Genomic DNA, 21,614 nt, shown 5'->3' on the forward strand with positions numbered 1-21,614 from the left:
TCGACCAGAGGAGGGTGGGTTCCCCTTTTGAGTCTGGTTCCTCTCGAGGTTTCTTCCTCCTGTTGAGGGAGTTTTTCCTTGCCACTGTCGCCAAGGCCTGCTGACTGGGGGCGTGGACCCGGATTCTCTGTAAAGCTGCTTTGTGACAACATCTGTTGTAAAAGGCACCATATAAATAAATTTGACTTGACTTGCTCTAAGCTTCAGCTCAGATAGAGCTGCTTTTCTCGCATCTCCAGCAGGAAACGTTTTCGTTAATCTGCAACGAAAAACTGTCAAACACTAAAAAAGTCATTAAATGGACTACAGAACTGCTGCACTATTTAAGGTGGAATGGGAAAATTTAAATAAGAAGTGGGAAAATAAGAAGCTTTCTGAAAAGTATAACGTTTTTTTTGTAAAACGTCTCTCAACGTTTGACTTTTTACCAGAAGTCAGCTTCTCATTCGTCAGCTTCTTGTTAGAATTTTCCCATTCCACCTTAAATGGCGCCAGAATGTAACTGCTGTACCATTTAACGTGAAATGGCAAAATTTGAACAAGAAGCTGCCGAATGAGAAACCAACTTCAGCCTCATTGCAGATTAAACGTATCAGGAAACCAGCTGGAGTGATTATAAATGCAAATAAGTCTATTCATCTCCAAATTATCAATGTTCATCTTAAATCTCTCTCTCTTTGTTGTTACATTAGCTACTAACTAGGAGAGACTGTTGTCTGTGTTGCTATAGTGACCAGCAGTCTGCGCTGATCTTCAGGGTTAAAGGGTGAATTAGCAGCTCTACATTAACTCCAGCGTTTAAGATCGTTTATTGTTAAACGATCAGCAGAGCTTTATTTTACTGTAAAGGAGGATTATTTTATTTTTATTTAAAAATCTAATTTGCAGCTTAGTTTCCATACATGAACTGTACAGAGTAGACAGTGAATGGTACATTCAGAAACAAACAATGTTTACATACTATATCTAATTCCTTTACTGCAGAAAAGCAGGAGAAATTTCACTTTACATGATTTGGGAGTTTTAAAAGGATCTTCACACTTATTTACCTTTTCAGACATGGTTGTTTAGGGAATCAAAAAGGGGATCTTCTGTAAAAAATTGGTAGATGGTTCACATTTTTCCTCCATCCTCACCCACAACACATAGTCATGAAGGAAAAATGTGGACTGCCTGGGTGGCCTAACGTTCGGGTCGGTAAACACTGTTCTGCAGCAAGGTCCAAAAGTGCCACCTTTTTCCTTTTTTTCAAAAATTATGTTAAGTATGGCAAGGTTCAAAGACAAGATGGGCTCTACCAAATTAAAACACAGATGCCAAACCTGCAGGCGATCCTCCAACACCTTTTAAGAGCGGCACTATTTAGAAGTATTAACAATGTGAGCGAATAATCTTATAACATTTTTAGTAAGCTACATCTGAATAAGCTGCATCGCTAGATAGATTAAATATCTCTGACGCTGATTAAGGTAATGGATTAGCCTCAAGAGGGGTAAGATGAGCGTCTCTTTGTCCGCCCTTGAAGCTGCCTTGTACCCAGAGTAGCTTAGACGATGGCACCAGAAAGGGAAGCCTTGCCACTTTCCTTTAAACCATGGCTGTACAATGTGACAATATGGTTGCACACGCTAAGAAAAATACGAAACAGATCACAGACGCACTCTTCATGTGCGCACGTGTGTATATCTTAATTTAAACATTTAGTCATGTTATATTTAGTCTGCTCATGGAGTTTTACCCACTGCCTTACTCATCTGCTCAACATCATCGTTTCAGCTGTGACACAGTTTCAGTTCTTGTGTTTATAGTAGTTGCAGTCCATCATACGAACAATAGAGAACAAATCCAGATGTTTATAAACAAAAGGTCTCATGATACAAAGTGCCCGAGAGTTGCTTAGTTTAGGGCTGTAATGTCAAATGTAAAGCAGTTTAGATTCAAGATTTTCCTGTTTGCCTCCTAAAAAAAATCTCTGTACTCAGCACACTTTGCTGTCTTTGCTATCTTTAGCCTATATATATCATCTTTATGCCTTCTTCTAATTAACTATTATAATAAATTAGTAATAATCCAGTAATAAACTAGTAATAAAATATTTTGTTTCCATTCTGAAATGTATGACTTCCAAATATACGTGCATTACTGCTGGTGTGGGTTTCCTTGCACAGATGCACATGCAGAAAAACACTGGTTAGGTGGTTATAGTGCCCCCTTGTGGGGAATCTGAATTATTCAAGAGAAAATTCATTCTTTGTACATTTCCCAAAATAAGCATTAAAACGCAAACCTTTTGCATGCTGCTTCTGTTTTTCACAATTGCCAAATTTGTTTTATTTATGGAGATTTATACTTTTCATACGTATTTTACGTAGTTTTTAATCTCTGTGCTAAACACTTGCGACTTTTATAGCACCAGAGCTACATGCTCAAAAATTTTATGTACAGCCCTGCCTTAATCACTGTATATACTACGAATGGCACTTTGGTTCTATCCATCAAACTGAAGGTATGTCTATAATGAAAGGCTTGTTATTTGCAGCCGTGTCGTACCTGATGTTTTTAGTACAGGTCACCTTCTGCACAATGCAATGCCTGCAGCTCAGAAAGAGACTACACTCAAGTCTTGAGTCTTTAGATTAGACTCCAAACTTGACACTTGCACCCCAGAGACTCGAGACTCGACCCAGACTCGCATCCCAGAGACTCAAGACTCGAGTCTGCCTTGCAAGAAATGGCTTGTGAACATCTCTGGAAAACAGTGCTGAAGCTCTTAATGCATTTATCTAAATATGAGTGTTTAAAAGGGCTGGATGAACATGATCATTCCAGCCCCACTCATCCTGCCCTCCACCATCAGCACCAGCTCCTCTTCCGCACACACAAGTGCAAAAAATGCGCACGCACGCCCACGCACACACCTCAAACATCCCCCAACAGGAAGCATGCTAGGCTACAGCTGGGCGCATTGGCAGCCCTTTGCCGGAGTGTCATTTGCATGGCTCAGGGAGGAGGAAATGAAAGGCGCTGAAGCCCGTGGGAGAAAAAAGGCAGGGCAGTTCCTGGTCGCCTCGGCCTGCCTCGCCTTCGCCTCGCTGCTTTCCATGTGCTTTGACTACGGACACACGCCGCTCGCCGCAGCCCCTGCGCTACAGGAAGCCGCAGCTCGCAAGGCCAGCTCCCTGACCCTGCACTATTCAAATTCAAATGCAGCTGTTATCAGGAAGCCGGCACACTGAGAGAAGTGGACTGAGATAGAGATAGAGAGAGAGAGTAGGTTGGTGATGGCTGCTCACAGCGTCGGATGGGAAAGAGAGACCTGTGGATGCATCTAGACATCTGCCTTTACCTACAGCCCTCTGATTTTTTTCACTTCCGTCAATGTGTCTAGTGACTTATTACCTCCACGACCCAACGTCGTGGCTCCTAACCTTGATCTTGCAGCAACCACATCCTGCAGGTTTCAGTGTTTTGTAGTATTGCAGGGTCAGAGGTAACCTCGTAATAAGAATGCACTTCCAGGGACAACTTGTTGCTCCCCAAACCCGCCCCCAAAACTTCTCTAGTGCATGCAGTTTTAACGTTTAAGTAAACGTTAAAACACGAGCAAAAACAGAACAATATTGTCAGCTAACAGAACAGTTTTCACCTTTGTAAGAGATAATGCTTCATTTTGTTGCACATAATATGTTCCCCACACATGACACACATCTACACATCTTATTGGATCTTGTTTGGAGTTTTCAGTCATGCTAACTTGTGGTATATCCGTTGGCTAGTGGACAGGCTTGAGGTCCTTTGGACCGTCAACCCTACTAAGCTCCTCATTCAGAAGGCAGTGCACTGATTTAGAAATTTCAAACTCAGTTTATTACCACCCTGAGACGTCTACATACCCACCCTTGCTCTAACACATCCACTTCAACTAAGGAAAGGCCTGTAAATTAGATTAGTTGGGTCAGGTGTATTACACCCAGAAACCCACCAACTTGTGCAGGACATCCTTAAAGGCAGGTCTGTCTATTTGGCAGATTGGGTGGATAAAGTTAAGCTTTATTAATCCCACAAGAGGGAAACTCACCTCCGCATTTAACCCACCTGTGCAGTGAAACACCCACGTAAACACTAGTAAATGCACACACACTAGGGGGCAGTGAGCACACTTGACCAGAGTGGTGGGAGGCCCTATCCACAGTACCCGGGGAGCAGTTGGGGGTTAGGTGCCTTGCTCAAGGGCACTTCAGGCATGTCCTGTCAGGTCAGGGGATTAAACCGATGACCTTCTGGTCACAAGGCTGGTTTCCTAACCTCCAGCCCACGACTGCCTCAAACGATGATATTAAAAATGATATTTCTTATTCTCCTGATAAATCACGTCACATTACGTCAAAAAATGCTTTTCTGTGCTTACTGTGGATGTTTCACTACAAAGCCATTACAAAGAGAGCATAATATGGCATTACTAGTTCTTCACCTGTTCTAAACCTAAACTAAACCTCTGAAAAAATAAATACCGTTTTATATTTGTATAGAGAAAATTTCTTTAAGTATCGTGAAATTACATTTGCCATACCGCCAGCCCCTACTTGGTGGCTATTTTGGCAAAGACCCCCAGGCAGTTATTTCAAACTATACAAGACCAACATAAACCAGGAATCCATGCTGGTCTGTGCTGGTCTTTTCAGCATCATTTCAGCATTTCTCATTTTGAGTTAGTAGAACTGTTATTCTGAAATAGCTATTGCAAACATCTTATTCTAACTTCTCATGGTGACTAAACAGATAAGAGTTTGTACAGATAAGGATGTTTCTGTAATGTGGCCCCTGGTTCCTATCTACTTGAATGAAGAGCTAATATTTCAAACAATTATTAGAAATTACATGTATAGTCTGACAAAAATAGCTTAAGCAATGTGTGCTCTGGCTCAAACAGCACAAGAATATGTACTTTTCAGGTTGATCCAGACACTAAACAGCAAGGGGGACTTTTTCTGGCTACTGTCCAGCTGGAAAGAGGTGAGGACTTGTTGACCAGAAACATGTAATGTACTTTATTGGCCATTTTGCTGTCTATGTCCAATCTGGGAGCAGCACAGCATCGCAAGCAGAGCAGTGGGGGTTTAAGTGCCTTGCACAAGGGCACAACCAGGTATACCTGGTCAGTCATGGTATTTGAACCCACAACCTTCCGGTTTATGGCTCACTTCTCCTACCACTAGGCTACCAACCACCCCTAAACAGCAGTCTTATGACAGTACTGGATTAAAATGAATGAATCGATAGACAAGACAAGAGGAGAGGGAGAGCGATATCACTGTTCCGGTTCAACAGCACATCTGTTTTGTGGCCCCAGAGGACCCAACGCTGATAGTCACAGGACGACTCGCTCTTGTCCGCCATTTTCTGAAACGCTGTTCCTATGCATCCATAGCCTCACCACTCCTTCTCTCAAGCTTTCTTCTTTCTGCTCTTTTCTCCCTTTTTCTTTCCCACTCTCTCTTCTCAGCTCCGCGAGCACAGCTCTGCTCGCCATCTGATTCTGTCAAGGACAAAGCACAGTTCCGAGAGGGTTCCCATAGTAACAGATTATGTGTTGCTACTTTAGGCGGGTTTCGTACATTGTCTGCGCCGCAGGGCTGCACAAAAGATGAGAGCTGACCAATAACGTGCAATAGCCCTCCCCTCCAGCCAATGACAGGGTTCTGGAATCCCTGTGGCGGTTCAGATGCTGTCCATCCACTCCTAGATGGGAACTGGAGCACCGTCCTGATTAACCCTTTTAAGTGGCAGTTATTACCAGCTATGACAAAAGCATGTTGCCTTTTGATATGAATCATGCTCGATCATAGCTCACTGAAACAATTCACTAACATCAAGAAAAAAGAGAGACAAATATAGAATGTAACCTGAGTGAAAATGTAATTCCATACAAAATTAATTACGTAATTACTAGGCCTGTCAAAGTCAGCTAATTTTTTTTTCCTATTCCTAATTCCTAGTTTGACCCTTTGAACCATCCATATTAGTGCAGGCTGAAACCCAGCTACTCATATGTGCTGTATGTTGCTATAACAGCACCTGCTATTATAGCCTTCCAATTCAAAAACAGCTGTTAAATAGCTTTTAATGCAACACTTTAGGGACTTTCAACAGCGCTCCTGGGAAACATGGATAAATTAAACAAGTAGCAAACTAACAAAAGCAACAGCAAAATGAGCAGTTACCCTTAATACCATTACAATTAAGTGTGGTTAACCGCACACAATAATGCAGTTAATCGCAATTAATCGCAATTAATTGTTTTAATCATTTGATATCCCTGTAAATTACATTTAAACAGTATAGCAAAACAACTCTTAACTTCTAAGGCTTAACCCAGGCCTGGCAGCTAACAGAAAGCAGTGTAAAGCAGGTAAAAGTGGCCCAAATCTGATTTTCTCATTTCTGTTCAGATTATCTTTTAAATGTGATCTGTATGGGTCATCAGTCTGAACAGATCAGCTCCTAAACTGACCCACATGCTCAAAAGAACAGAGCGTCACGCTGCTTCACGGCTCATCCAGAGGTAAACAATCACGACTACCAACGAGCGCCAGTCGCTCCCGGAGGATCAGCTTCATCTTCACCAGCATCACAGGAGCCATCATGAAGCTTCACTGACTGACAGCTGGGCTCATCACCCAGAATGTGTTCGAGCCGTAAAAAGGGCGCGGTCACTTCTTTGGTTCGCTTCCTCCTTAAACTTTGCTTTCAGACTTTTCTTTGGCCTCCTACAGCCTAGAGCCAAAATCTCTTCAAACACGGAGGGTTGCAATAAGTGCCTTCTAATTTTTTGGTACAGAAACATCAGCCTAAATGTTTTTGAGTCTCAGCAGCGCGAAATTATGATGAATTTTGAGTTAGAGTGACATAAAATTCGCATGAATTCCGGTCGGGCTGTTCAGACTGAGTCACTTTGCCGCAGATCGGATACATATCAGATTTCAGTACCACATATGAAAGCGTCTCAAATCGGAATTGAAAATGTCAGATTCAGTGTGTTTATCTGTTCACACTGACACACAGACACACATCTGAGCCACATATGAAGAAAAAGATCAGATTTGGGCCACTTTTACCCGCTGAGTGAACAAAGTGTTACATTTCTCTGAATTTGCTAATCCAGACAGATCTTGTTCTAAGTTTGTATTCTTTACAATTCTACAGAAATGTACATATATATATATATATATATATATATATATATATATATATATACATATACATATTGAATATCAGCATCTGCCCACAATTCCCATCTCTGTGAGATGCTTAGGTTTTCCCCAGCAGGAGTTTGAATAGTAGCAGACGCCCCAAAACAAGTGGTACAGGTTATGCACTGACATCAAATGTTTCCCTATTACAGGAAAGGCGTACACATACAGACAGGCACACACACAATATAGCATTCCAGGTGCAACTGACACACAGCACATCTTTCTTAGGAAGGCTGTGGCTGCCATGCTGGCATTTTCAAGCTTTCAGCCCTGGCTGGAAGATGCCGGAACTGACAGGGTATCAGGCAGAATACAACGTGACACCTCTCTACACGCACACACAGAAGGACATTGGTGACCATGACCATCATCTGAACATCCTCTTTTACATAACTATAATTCCTTCCATTGGCAACCGCACTTTAAGACATTCATGCTAATAACTAAGAGAAAATGTACTTTACCAAGAGTATTAGGCTAAATCTGATGATGAAATTACGACATAGGCACTGTCCAAAGGATTATAACTTTTCAGACGTGGTCAGAAGTTCAAGCAAAGCTGTTCTCAGCAAATATGCCAGTGACTGAACATTTCACACTGTTACTCACGCTCCAGAAACCTGTGTGTGATATTTCAGAATGCTCAGCCTCTGAGTGCCAAGTTTTTCCCAATTGCCATGCCTGCATGCATGTAGCTAACGATTAAAAACACTAGCATGTTCTGAGTAATAATACTTCGTGAATAAAGTATTATTTGAACTCCAGGGCATGACCCTGCACTGCTGGTGAGTGTGGGCGACAGCACCGAGCAGTGTTTCATTCACCACGAGACAACCAGCAGCATAGTCACAATGCCTGCTCTGTGTTCCGGCACATCCTGTACAGCTCTAAATCAATCCAGCAGCAGCAAAGCAATAAATCTAGATGTTGAGAAGACTGTTTAGGGTCTATCCTAATAATAATTCCTATTCCTAATCTTTTAAATTATACGCTATGAAATTCCAATTAATACAATACAGTGGTGCGATATGATATGTTTTTTTTGTGATCAACTTTTTATTAGCTTTCAACAGATATGTAACTTACATTCCTGTTCAGTGTAAACAAACATGGATAGGTGCAGTCAAGATCACAGTCTATACAAGCACAAATACAAACACTGTCACACCAGATAAGAAAATAAGTATAAGTACATAAGAATATGCGTTGTTTTGCGGGCCTTAATCTAATGGGCTAGGACTAAATCCTTAAGAGCTGATCTAATTGCATTCCACAACAATACTGTAGCTGGTTTAGCTTTGTTTATCACTGCAGTAGTCTGCTCAGGGGAGACAATATCATAGTAGAATAATAACCATTGTTGCAATAGTCGCATATTTGGATCAAACCAATTATGTATAATAGTCTGCGCTCCAAAGTCTAGGCTGCAGCTGAAGTAGTGCGGGTCCTCGGTAAGACTGTCCTATGAAGACTCCTCCTTAGTAGCCTGTTGGTCACAAATGGAACAGTCCTAACGAGGCTGTGTGGTTATGTCAACAGAGCGGCGCGAAACTCGTGAGGGAAACTCTTCATGAAACTACATATATACAAATACTTCTATATAAAATATGATATATGGACAAATGCAGTGATTTTACACTATATAAGGTAACAAAGATGAATTCTCTTTCAAAAACCAGCACTTTCAGCAACAGATGTTTAGTAAGCGCCATTTATGGTATTAGTGTTGCTACGCAGCTAGCCACTGTTCCTCATCAGTTGTGGTAGCTACTCATAATAGCAAGGCAGTATAATTGGTTCCAGCCATTAGAGCAGAACCTAGAGATTAAACGTTTGAGACACACCAGCCAGAGGATTTCAACATCATTCAGTCTGGAAAGGACAAAAACCGCTCCTTCAGTCCAGAGAGGTTCAAGAGAAAAACATGGCTGACTGTGAGTGTAGCTAAAACACTCTCCTGCTTTCCTTGCCTGCCCTTGCTCTGCTATCACTTCAATTCATTCATGGATTGGTGGAATTTGAGAGAGAAGTTTTAGACAAGTTTACCCAGATGAAAGATCATTGTGCTTCTTTTCTTTTCGAGCAGTGAACGTCACGGTGAGTCATTCTGCATTATTACAAGGCGCGTTATTCCTAACGCCTGGAAAGTGTGTTTCCCTGCTCTGATATGCTGTTTGGACATGTAGTTGCAGATCACAATGGTCATAAACTGCTAGATAACTTTGGATTTATAATGCGATGCTGCATAACCAGGTTTTGCGAGATTTAATGTTGTTATTATATCACTCATATTTCTGTCTCCACTTCCACCAACGCCTGCACCGTTACGTTAATGTGTGAATCTGTGATTTCACTGATGGAGTGTGTTTGTGTTTGGATCAGGTCTGTGTGTAGTTTCGCTGACGAGTCACTGCTGCCCCTACAGTTCATTATGCCCTCCCAGCTTTTCTGTGCCAGAGACGCCACTGCTTGCACATAAAAAAGCAAACATACTCTGGCACAGTGAACCAATTCCTCCGTTTCATGACTGTCACACATTTTCGTCCAAGAGTGCTGAAGGGCAGAGGGTCCAGCAGGCCACAGCGTACCACATAAATCTGTCTTGATAACCCTCCATCCTTCCACTCCAAGTGTGGAAGTGATTTTCCACAGGCAAGACCGCATAGCAAAGACGGCTTGGAAGCTGCGCTGTGACAAAGGTAACTTGACCCGCATATGACCGTCTTGCTCTCAGAAAATCTGCTGGATGACCTCCGACCTTGTGATGCCTGACACCCTGTGTTCCCCAGGGCAAACATAGACAAGGACACACATACAGGCATGCAGATAGAGGAGGCTGCTGGCAGCCTCAGCTGACTGCTGTACAGCTGCCCTTTCTGCTAACAGAGGGGCCGGCGTGCATCGCTCCAATTAGCAAAGAGCACAATATCCAGAGGGCTCCTGTATTACACTCCTGTCATCTTCAATCAACTGACAGCAATGGCACATTGCAGCATCTCCAACCAATAGAAGAATATATGTCTGTTAACCATATAAGCTCTACATTAGACACAAACAGCAAACAAGCACAAAAAATATGAGCTTTTAAGTTCCTTCTCTCAATTTAGTCATTGCTAATTCCCACCTGCTAGGTGGGTCTCCATAGCTAGCACCGACGTTGCCAAGCTGAGGGCTAACATGCTTTTCCTCCAAGGCAAATAAAGCCACATCTGTTTGAGCTGCCACTCGCATTGTGTCACAAAACAATGGTCACCAACCTTTCTGGAGATCTACCTCGCTGCAGACTTTAGCTGCCACCATAACTGACCCCATCTGGCTGATCTACTGCCCTCAGAAGTCCTTTATTAATGAGACGTTAGCTATGGGTTGGAGGTGAAACCTGCAGGTAGGTAGATCTCCAGATAACATAGAAAGAGCACTTTTGATATTTGATTATCCACAAAATATAAATGTTGTTCATTAATTAGAAGTTTTAAGTTCATAAACTTTAAAAAGGTTCTTGACAGTCACACGTTTCATTTACAAAAAATGGTTCTTTTTAGGGTGTCAAAAGTGGTTCTTCTACTTCGCCTGGAGATCTACCTTCCTGCAGGATTCACCTTCAACATACATCTAACATCTCATTAATAAAGGGCTTCAGAGGGTAACAGAATAACCAGAAGGGGTCAATTATGGTTCAGTAACACTTTACTGCAGGGCGGCATGACACCTACATAAGCCTTTTACATAAATAAACTACAGGCTACATAAACCAACATTCACAATTATAAAGCCTAATTCTAACAAGCATCAGGCTGCTTTAGTCAATTTTAACGTCATTTCATCTCAGAAAGTTATGACAATTGAAGCTTGTTGGAATAAGCCCTTATGAATGGTTATGTAACTCTATGTCAGCTGACATGCAGGACCTCTATAAGTGCCATGCAGCCTGATGAACACTGCAGTAAAGTGTTACCAGCCATGGATGACTGTGGCATTGCTGAGATTTGACCTTGTGATCTCCCTACAACACGACAAGATCTAATAGTTAACTGAATTGCTGATGTAAACAATAGGGATGCAAAGATACAGGAATTGCACCGATATGGGAATTGTGGGCTAACGATATCCAATTTTTTCCATCTACATATCTGCTGATGCTAATACCGATGCCAATATACTGCTGTATGCAAAAATTTGGGTGCCCCACGTCAAATTACATGTTTTGTTGATTTTCTAAGTGAACATATCGCTGCTGTCGGAACAAAACCTCATATCTCCAAAATGGTAACTTTACAAAAGAAGGAAAAAAACGACTTTACTTTTAATGTAAGTCAATGGAACCAGACATTTTTCCAAGTCATTTTGGGCCATTTCTTTTCGTCCATTCATCATGAAATTTACATACAATGTAAAGGGTAACAGGTATTTTCAAATTAAGTCAAAAACTGAAAAACGTCAAAAATGGAGATACAAGGTTTTCTTCCAGCAACAAATACATCCTCTAGAAGGAGCCCACGTCTGCACATTTTGAAGCACAATTACTGTTTATTTGCTGAATTTAACACACAGGAAAAAAAAATGACACATAAAATGTGGTGTGTGCAAAAGTTACGGTACACTTGTATGTTGTATTTTATTTTTTCCAGTATGTTAAATTCAGAAAATGAACAGAAATTGTGCTCTCTGCAATCAGTAGAAAAATGGCATATTTAAGTCTGCTCCTGTAAAGGATGTGATAACTTGCTTTCCACTTCAACAAAATATGTAATTCGACTGAGGGCGTTACATTTTTTGCTTACGGCTGTAAGCGTTCTCTTCTTCTGTACTACAATGAATACAACATCAAATATTACTTTGAAACATCAGTCAAATCCAATCATCTGTCCAATGCCGATACCAACAGAAGATATTTAAGATATCAATGTGCATCTCTAGTCCCCACGACTGGATTTGAGAAAACCTGTCCATGACATCAATAAACTACCAGTGAGAACAAAATCCAGGACCGTAAACTGGATTTAAAGTCCAGAGTTGAAATCCTCTGCCTTCGACACGCAGGAACCCCACGATGCCATCTTTAAAATATCATTTGTAAAGCAAAGTTAAGACTCTTAATCTCTCAATTACATTTCCAAGAGATAGGCAAATGTTTGCCGACTGTCAACATTAGAGGTACGACAGTATGAGGAGCCTTGCTGAGTAAACGCAAGAGCAAAATGGAAAAGCTCAAATGGTTTGTTTGTTCCTCCACCTTTATGCAGCCTGTGATATTATCACCCTTTCTCCTGGCCATGGCCAGTGATAGCCACCCACGCTCCTCTGCCACTGTCACATAGCAGCTATGCTAACCTTACCCTCGGTAACAGACAACAAGTGAAACATGTACAGCACTGAGTGAAAGTCAGAGACCGCACTTTTATTTATTTAATTTATAATCAAACCGCTAACTACCCATTTTTCATGAGACTTTTCTAAGGAGATTAGATGTTAAATGACCCACTTACAGAGGGGGAAAGTGAACGAGAAAGAAACATACAAAAAAAAGGAGTTTCCAAAGCAAAGATTCAAAAAAAAGATTAAAAGATGTAGAGAAAATGGGACTCCTAACAGCCGTGTACAATCTGGCAGGCCACCAACCATGTCACCATCAGATAAACAGATCTCAAAGCTTTCAGCAGACACTTAAGCTCCACTCTTGCTTCAGATCTGAAAAACAGGTGCTTCTGTCCATCCTTCCACTATGAGACCACATCTCAACATTATACTTTAGAGGTATAGAAATATATTTTTGCAGATTTCTTTGAAAAAACTGAAAGCAAGTCTCCTGAAAAAGAATGCAAGCTGTGATTAAGGCAGAAAGTGGACACACTAGATGATGAAAAACTATTATACAGCATGATTCAAAGAGATTCTCTGATTTCAAAGCGCCATATTTTTACAACCGTGAGGCGCATATAGGAACCAATCACAATCCAATTGAATGAGGGGGTCATAGAGTTTCTGACTGTCAGTGGAAGATGGCTCCCTTCAGTCTGAGAGGAGATGAGACCCCTGAGCAGAAAGCGTTCTGCGTTCTCCACTTCTATAAGAGTGAATCCGTCATAACTGTGCAGTGTGATTTTCGTGGGCAGTGAAGCTCCAACAGCTCAGAGCGTTCGTCGTTGGTTCCACAACACTGGATGATCTCCGAAATCGCACTGAAAGAGCCGTGAGTGCAGCGACACCCGACACGCTCAATCCAGTACGGGATGAGTTTGACTATGGTGTTGATATTGTCTGTACAGCTGGAGGAGGTTCATACTGAGACCTTGTACAATTACATAATAAACTTTATGCTTTATTTACAGTTTATTGCATTGTTCTCTAATGATTTACAGGTGAAATAAATTATTAGAAACTTTAGAAACTGGATGAATCTTTTTGAATCACCCTGTATTACATTTAGTTCTTAAGGTGTTAATGTTCTTGTAAATATATTGCGTCTAACTTCCTTAAAAATACCTCCTGAAAGATTAATAAGTTATACTTAATGGCTGTTTCGACTAAATGGCGGTCTTTTATGCTCAGGCCTTGTACAGGTTTTGTTCCTGATATTATATGTTTCCTCTATTTTTCTTTGGTCTGGACCTTTTTGTATTAAAAATGTACAAAAAACAAACACACATCTGCACGCACGCTCAGATAAAGAACGGCAAAACACATTTCCTCTGCAGCCGGTCTCCAAGCAGTGACGAGTCGTTTGCGGCTGTGTGTGCGGGGCTACACTTAGCCTCAGGGCCTGATAGCTATCAGTGTTTTTGCATGTCTATTTCTGTACATGGCTTATTCAAAGAGCAGCGGGCCGGGCCGAGAGCGCCTGTTCTTGCACTGCTCAGAAACCATCCATCACTTGTGGAGGCTCACACCAGACGAGAGAGAAAGAGAGAGAGACAGGGAGAGTGATACGTGCCGCAAAGCCAGCATTAGCAACAGGCCCAGTGACCTACACCTACACCACACTACCTCACAGCACACAGCGTCTCCTGATTGACAAACTCTACAGGAAAACAGCAGCTCTCTGCACATCAATGCCGGGCAGGGATGTTTCGCTGCAAAGCTCTCATTCATTCTTCCTCGGTCTTTGCTCTCCGCCGCCTGCAAATATGAAAATCACTAGCGATGTTTACCACCGCATTCATTCAAATGGCTGCACATTCAACAGCAGGAAGTACTTCCCTTGACTCAGCCTGTTACCATGGTACTCATCATTCTCATTACGAATAATTACTCCAACCCGGTTATCTGGTCATGAATTATTCACTTCCATTAACAAAGCATCTTCAGCACTGCACAGCAAAGAGCCTGCATCGAATGCACTGGTGGACAAAGTTCACAAATCCAGTACTTGAGTGAAACCTGAGCTGAAAGAACATCAGAATCGTAATTTGAAGGAGTGCAATTGTGCAAAAGCTGCATTTGTAGTCAAAGCCTATATTAACATCATTGTCTTGAGTGGGGAAATTTAGCCCAATAAAATGAAGCTTAAGAACTTTCTGTAGATCAGTTAGACCAATCAGAAGCAACACCCATGTGCTGTGACATCACAACCTCAACTAGTCTGGCGTGCTACATTAAGCTCAAGCCTCAAGCCCAAAAAATTGGATATTCTGGTCCTCTTGGCCAAAGTAACAGGGCTTTGGTGACTAGCATAAAACACTGGAAGTGAATTTCGGCCTTAAGATTTCCTTTTTATCTTAAGAGGCCACCTTACAATCTCTCAAGGCAAATGTTTAAGTGGAAAATGCTTTATGCATGCAGCCACTGGCCCTTAATTTACTCTCGCGTTTCGCGTGATGTCACATCGTATAGTCCCTGCAATTTTGAGGACCGAATCAGGGAGCGACCGCGCTGCCCAACGTCTTCAGTTTGCTGCGCTTTGTGAAAGATTCACCTGCAAGACGTGACAGAAGCTGAGAGACACACAGACCTTTAATTCAGTGTGTCAGACTCCAGGCTTGGAGCCGCTGAACTGTATAGTTTAGTGTTTCTCTCTGCTGTTCACACCTCGTTCAGCTCAAGAAGTGATTAATTAGCTAATAATATCAAGTATTTTAACCAGGAAACCACAATTATGCAGTGCAGGGGTTTCAGGACTGGAGCTGAACTCTGAACTAACTGCACTAGTAAACTTACAGAATCACGTCTGACGAAACACGACGTCGTTTTCCGACCCACGACATTCAGTCTGATATTTAACACTTATGATTCTCCATTCAAACCTGATTTAAATCTCCAGAAACAGAGAGTAAAGTTATACCGGCTGTCTGCAGCTCCGTTAGGGGGACGCCTGTTTATCTCTCGGCTGGTAACATCAGCTAAAGTTCTCTAAAGGCTGGCATTGTTTACATCGGTGTTAATTAGCTGATGTCGTTACCCTCCTATGATCACAGAGAGTTTTCTCCTCTTTATGTAATACCATGGGATCCTTTACCCACCCTGACGTGAAGAGCCGGTGGGCTTCTGGGCTTTTAAATGCTCTGAGAGACTCTTCGGAATAGGGGGAGCGGCTGAGTATGAGAAATATAAATGTCAGGAAAACACAGATTTGGTAGCTTTTCTGCCACTTTAAGTGGGACCAGGAGTTCAGGGGGAAACTGTATAAGGATCTCAGCCTGTTTTATCAACTTTGTCGAGGAAACGTTTTTTCTCTTCCAAAGTAAGGAGAGTAATTTTAGCCATCTTTCACCTCTAGTTACGCTCGTGCAGAGCATTGAAGCCAGAAATTCGGTCCCAAATATGGCGGCCACAACAGAAAAATCATGTGACTGAAACCATAGAAAATAATCGCAATTTAAATCACAGAAACAATATTGATCAGAAAAATCACAGATCCTGAAAGTACAGATATTTTTACTCAACCAAGTACAAACGCTGTATTTATATACTTAAAGTAAAAACACTTGCTTTTAAATGTGCTGAAGTATCAGAGGTAAAAGTTTAGAGATACTCTAAGAATACAGCATTTCTTCTTGTCTTCTCAGTTAAATTTCACTCCCCATCCAAACTACTGGAGTATTGGGTGCCTGACTGAAAAGTACAGGGCAACATTACTATGTTCTATGATGTTCTTTCATTCTGAAACCATGCCAGACTTGCCCCGGCCTAGTTACAGCTGCTAGGCTACAGGTGAACGTTCAGCATTTAAGGGAGGGATTAGTGGACATTGCGGTCCGACTGGTTTGATTTATTTGTGAAAGTGCAACACTGAGAAAGTCACATATATTATGGAAAAACAGAGTTTTTACTTCACAGTATTTAGCAGAAAGTAGTGTAAGTAGTAAAAAGTCGGCTATTTTACCGTGAAATGTAGTGGAGTGAAAGGACAAGTCTCAAAAAAGGACTATGAACTCCTGCACTTTATAAAAGCATAGACACTTTAGCATTACCTAGTTACAGTTTCCCACGGATGGAACGTGACTGCGAAATGATCGCATATGTTCCACATCAGATGTTCAGAAACCGCCAGTGCTAAACAGCAAAACTACCCGTGCTAGATCAGTTTCCAGAAGAACCCTTGAAGCCGTCAGTGGTATCTTATGCTCGGAAAAACCAAGGATGCCATTGTTCCCATAACTTCATCTGTGCGCCAAAGCCGTAACACAACACGCATCAAAAACACAGGCATTAGAATAACTTGTGAGAGAGTCAAGCGTAACCTGAGAGGACAGCGACCACACACTGCACACACGGAACGGATCGCGGTGGAAGATGAATGAAACATAACTTATATCGTATATGGCAATCATAGAGAGCTCGTTACCTGTGGCTTCTTCTGCTAGCTGTCCTGGAGGTGAGCTAAACCAGGTACACGCCTTCCTCACACAGCCTGTTTGTGAGAGAGAGAGAGAGAGAGAGAGAGAGACAGAGAGAGAGAGGAAAAAGGGGGATGTTAAACAAATGAACATGCACACAAACACACAGACCTCACATGATCTCTGAGGCAAGTGGAGCCCGAGGGCAAAATGCTTCTGTTTAGGTTCTCCATATTATCAACATAGAAAAGGTGGGGGGGGGACATAGCATAAAGGTGCTGAACACAAACGTCAGCATCTTCCATCCTTCCCTGTGTGCCTCAGTGCACACACCACCTCACCAAGCCCCCCAGTTCCATTGAGATCCACACAGAGAACAGATCTGCCAGAACATCATTCAGCCTCTTTCTTTCTCTCTGTTATCTCTGTGTCCAGCTCTTTCTCACATCAGCTGCCCACCGGACATAGCACCCACCTCCCTCCAGCTGTGAGGGGCACTGGACGAGGAGGGGGCCTTCTAAACATCTGCTTTGCTGTGTCATTTGTGTGTAATACCAACCCAAACTAATTGAGCTCTGTACAGATTTCCACTGTATGCAGCCCTCCCTGCCCTTCCCATTGCTCTCTCTCTCTCTTTCTCTCTCTCTCCCTCTCTCTCTCTGGCTAACCTGATAACCTCACTCACTCAAGGGAAGCAAGCAGAGCAAGAAAAGAGGAACAAACCAATCAACATTACCAGCCAGGCTCTCACTGGCCCACTAGCCAGGGTAGGGGGCGGGCTAAGGCGACGTCGTTTGTTGGGGAAAAAAAGCAGACAGGCAGCGGCTGCTGGCGAAAAAGCAGATGCTAAAGTAGGTCTCAACTGGCAGTGAGTGCTGCTGCACAAAGCTGAAAGCGAAAGAAAAAAGAGGGGAGAGCGGGTGGGGGGTGGTGGTGGTGGTGGTTGGGGGGGGGAGGTAGAATGAGAGACTACCTCCTTTTTCAAAGCAGGAAGGAGGGGAGGCCACGAGTGTTTCCTGTTGTGCAGCTGAGGCGAGCGAGGACGTCACAAGCAGCGCTCACATTCTGGCAAGGTGTCAATAGAGACAGCGGCTCTCGACTTGACACGCTTTCTGCACTGCCTCGGGATAACAGCACTGACACGGCTTTCTCCAGAGACTCATCCTGACTCGTTACAGCGTTACAGATTAAGATTACACAGAAACACAACACTGCTTTCACAGACCTGGTCTAAAACGAATGAGTAAAGAAAAAATAAGGAGTAAAAGCTTGATGTTTTGCTCTTTTATGCCGACATGAGGTCAACAACAACAAGCCCAAGTTTGCTTTGCCATGTACAATTTCAGCGTAATGAGCCTCTTTTGTTTGACTTCTACCTTTTCCAGCTCAGTGGCGCTTCTCGGTTCCGCCCTGAATTCATATATGCGCCGACTTTTCTCTCCAAACAGCAAAAATCTATTTGTGTAAGTTCAAACAAGAAGGAAGACACAAACCAAACCCAAACCCAGAGGCATCTACTTGGTGGCACTCCCATGCTGAACTGCCTCGCTTTACCAAACCACTCATGCTCCGTATCCCTTTGTCGAGCTGCACGATTTAGCAAAGTTAACCACAACTGGTGCAGCACGATGCACTTCTTGGTTATGTTTTGCCGCAGAGAGGACGTGGTGCAGAAATCAGCCATTGAAAACATGAGAAAAGCCTTGTGCAGCACATTGCAAGATCAACCAAGGCAAAGCAAGCCACAATGCAAACATTCATGTTGAAGGTTTATCAGGCGCACCTACAGTGTAGCAACACTTATTGGCTGTTTTATTAGAAACACCACATATGTGCACTTTGTAGGTTTACAGTTACAGACTGTAGCTCGTTTGTTGGTGCACAGTTTGCTCCTCTTTGCCTTGGAAAGGGCCCTACCGCTAGCCAGACTTTATTTGGTGGAGCATTCTCAGCACAGTAGTGTCTATAACATCACTGCTGTCGGAAGAAAACCTTGTATCTCCATTTTTGTCATTTTTCAGTTTTTGACATAATCCGAAAATACCTGTTGACCTTTATACTGTGTGTGACGAATGGACCAAAAGAAACAGCCCAAAATTACTTGGGAAAAAGTCTGGTTCCATTGACTTACATTGAAAGTAAAGTATGTTTTTTCCTTCTCCTGTAAAGTTACCATTTTTGAGATACAAGGTTTTCTTCTGACAACAGCAATATGGTGATATGGTAATCTACGTGGAGCTGGTACAAGCGTATCAGATGTGCCTGCAACACTCTTGATTGAAAGCAGATAAGCAGGTATTCTTGGATCATGATAAGCACAAAATGCAACCAGCTTCTACGAACGAACTTTGGAGGTGTTTCTAATAGAACAGTCAGTAAGTGTGTTACTAGGCTGTACCTGCACCCAGCAGCACACGCTGTGCCTGGAACACTCTTGATTGAAGGTTGAATAATTCACAGGATCTCTGGAGGCCCGGTCATTGTGCCATGCCCTATCACTTTTCTGCTAAAGGAGAATCGAGAGGATCCCCTCCAATCTAGACCACAGTGTGTAGCTCCCAGGGAGAGACCTTGCCCTTACTTTCAATAGATGCACAGGCCGGCTGTGCGTCAATTGAAAGCACACTCATTTCAAGAGGTGCTAGAGAGAAACTTTTGTCTTCTGTAGAAAACCGAAGTGCTCGGCAGATTGTGTTTTCAATGGCTTGCTTTGCTCAGGCAATCAAATCTCACAATAAAGTCTGATTCGCTCTTATTGACTGAATTTGCAATCACGATAACACCAGCACTGATCCAGAGCCTTCATAAGCTTGCTGAGTATACAATGCAGTAGTGGACCCACCTCTCCAATAACTGCAGAAAACATATACACAACCCAGATACACCGATCAGGCAGCTCCACTTACTATATAGGTGAACTTTGTAGTTCTACAGTTACAGACTGTAGTCCATCTGTTTCTCTGATACTTTGTTAGCCCCCTTTTACCCTGTTCTTCAGTGGTCAGGACCCCCATGGACCCTCACAGAGCAGGTACTATTTGGGTGGTGGGTCATTCTCAGCGTTCACTGCAGTAACACTGATATGCTGGTGGTGTGTTAGTGTGTGTTGTGGTGGTCTGAGTGGATCAGACACAGCAGTGCCACTCACTGTCCACTCTATTAGACACTCCTACCTTGTCGGTCCACCTTGTAGATGTAAAGTCAGAGACGATAGCTCATCTGCTGCTGCACGGTTTGTGTTGGTCATCATCTAGTCCTTCATCAGTGGTCAAAGGACGCTGCCCACAGGACGCTGTTGGCTGGATATTTTTGGTTGGTGGACTATTCTCAGTCCAGCAGTGACACTGAGGTGTTTAAAAACTCCTGCAGCACTGCTGTGTCTGATCCACTCAGACCAGCACAACACACACTAACACACCACCACCACGTCAGTGTTACTGCAGTGCTGAGAATGACCCACCACCCAAATAGTACCTGCTCTGTGAGGGTCCATGGGGGTCCTGACCACTGAAGAACAGGGTAAAAGGGGGCTAACAAAGTATCAGAGAAACAGATGGACTACAGTCTGTAACTGTAGAACTACAAAGTGCACCTATATAGTAAGTGGAGCTGATAAAATGGACAATGAGCGTAGAAACAAGGAGGTGGTCATGATGTTGTGATCGGTGTATATAAAAGCACAAAGGTGGGGGCAGAATAGTTTGGATCGATGACATAGTCGTAAAAGAGCTTAAGGGCATCAATCAGGATCTCCTGTCATCTCAGTAGTTTCTTGATGGATGGAACCGAAATGATGAAAACAAAGTGATGCTCATGTGTCAATGTCAGAGAAAACACAGCGGGTCACTTTGTGGCTTTAACTCACTGAGGAGCTAACATTAATACAACACTCGGTTCTGTTATTAGTACAACATTAATCCATCAATGTTTACCAAAAGAAAAATGATGTGATTTATTATTATTTCAACCTCAGATTCTTGGCCTTTGCTCATTTTCTGTGAAGAACATATAAAATAACACATTTTCAGTGTCTTCACTCTGTTCACTTTCATTTATATTACACATGTGGTGTTGGGTGAACCTGCGGCGAGTAAAAGTGTGGAGGTGCTGTGTCCTTCACTCTGTTCTCCTCCTACATGGCCTTCTGTTAGTGTGTGTGTGTGTCTGTGTGTGTGTGTGTGGACAACATGGACAGGCTGCTGACTGGCTACAGCTGCTAAAGGAGAACCCTACGCTGGACACTGGATAGTTTAAACATCTGGTATTTTTACATAGATTGTTATGGCCGTATTGATTTAAATAAACAATACTGTGGTGGGTCCACCAGACCACTGAGTAACACACACATTAACACCACTCAAGGGTTAAATTAATTTCATACCGAACTGTGCAAAAATAAAGCCACCCTTTGTTTATTTACACTCTTTACTTTTGCACCACTACTGTCTTCCACACAGCTGTGTCCTCCCAACAAAAGCTGTTCCCAAATATATCACTGACATTATGTTGTGACTGTCAAGAAGCTGTTACTGAGAAAAGGCAAAAGACAATTTACACTAGAACAGGGAAACATGGAAACATATTTTGC

At 42.6% G+C, this 21,614-nt stretch overlaps 1 protein-coding gene across 2 annotated transcripts in view; it reads right to left on the reverse strand.

Annotated features, from left to right (window-relative positions):
• The window catches only part of hivep2a (HIVEP zinc finger 2a), a 140,295-nt gene that overhangs the window by 103,353 nt on the left and 15,328 nt on the right, over positions 1-21,614 (reverse strand). For both annotated transcript variants that reach the window (XM_036581216.1, XM_036581215.1), the window contains exon 2: positions 17,035-17,100. The gene's annotated coding sequence lies outside the window, so the exon portion shown is untranslated. The remainder of the gene's footprint in view (positions 1-17,034; positions 17,101-21,614) is intronic.

The sequence above is a fragment of the Colossoma macropomum genome, unplaced genomic scaffold (genome assembly GCF_904425465.1).
Source record: "Colossoma macropomum unplaced genomic scaffold, Colossoma_macropomum, whole genome shotgun sequence".
Classification (NCBI taxonomy): domain Eukaryota; kingdom Metazoa; phylum Chordata; class Actinopteri; order Characiformes; family Serrasalmidae; genus Colossoma; species Colossoma macropomum.